Raw genomic sequence first — 1,139 nt, 5'->3', positions numbered from 1 at the left:
TATTCCACATCCTCTTCTGAATCCAGCTTGCATTTCTGGAAGTTCCCTGTCAATATACTGCTGCAACTGTTTCTTAATTATCTTCAGCAGAATTTTTCTTGAGTGTGATATTAATGATATTGTTCAATAATTTGCACATTTTGTTCAATCACCTTTCTTTGGAATGTGTACAAATATGGATCTCTTTCCATCTTCCATATTTCTTGGCACAGGTGAGTAAGTGCCTCCAGCATGGCATCTGTTTGTTGAAACATCTCAATGGGTATTCTGTCAATTCCTGGAACCTTGTTTTTTGCCAGTTTCTTCAGTGCAGCTTTGACTTCTTCCTTCAGTACCATTGGTTCTTGATCATATGCCACTACCTGAAATAGATGAACCCTGACCTTGTGTGTGTGTGTGTGTGTGTGTGTGTATGCTCTAGGAATACTCTGTGTATTCCTTCCAACTTATTTTCATGCTCCCTGCATCATTCAGTACTTTCCCCATAGAATTTTTTAATATTGCAACTCAAGGCTTGAATTTTTTTCTTTAGCTCTTTCAACTTGAGAAATGCCATGCATGTTTGTCTCTTTTGGTTTTCTAACTCCAGGTCTTTGCACATTTCGTTGTAATCATTGACCTTGCCTTCTCAAGCTGCTCTTTGAAATCTTCTGTTCAGCTCTTTTTTCTTATCATTTCTTCCATTTGCTTTAGCTACTTTCCGTTCAAGAGCAAGTTTCAGAGTCTCTTCTGACATCCATTTTGGTCTTTTCTTCCTTTCCTGTCTTTTTCATGACATTTTGCATTCTGCATGTATAATGTCCTAGATGTCGTCCCACAGTTCATCTGGTTTTCAGTCATTGATGTTCAATGCATCAAATCTATTTTCTTCAGATGGTCTCTAAGTTCTGGTGGGATATAATCAAGGTCATATTTTGGGTCTTGTGAACTTGTTTTGTCTTCAGCTTCAACCTGAACTTGCATATGAGCAATTCGTAGTCTTTTCCACAGTCAGGTCCTGGCCTTGTTTTGACTGAAGATTTTTTTTTTTTTTTTTTTTAAGAGCTTGTTTTACATTCAACATTTCTGTTCATTTGGTTTCACTCCCCATTTACTATGTCCAACCCTAACCCAGTCTCCGCCCCTCCCTACCCAGTAAC

The sequence above is a fragment of the Orycteropus afer genome, unplaced genomic scaffold (genome assembly GCF_000298275.1).
Source record: "Orycteropus afer afer isolate SDZICR_OR568_19922 unplaced genomic scaffold, OryAfe1.0 scaffold00868, whole genome shotgun sequence".
Classification (NCBI taxonomy): Eukaryota; Metazoa; Chordata; class Mammalia; order Tubulidentata; family Orycteropodidae; genus Orycteropus; species Orycteropus afer.
Note: the sequence above shows the minus strand (reverse complement) of the source record.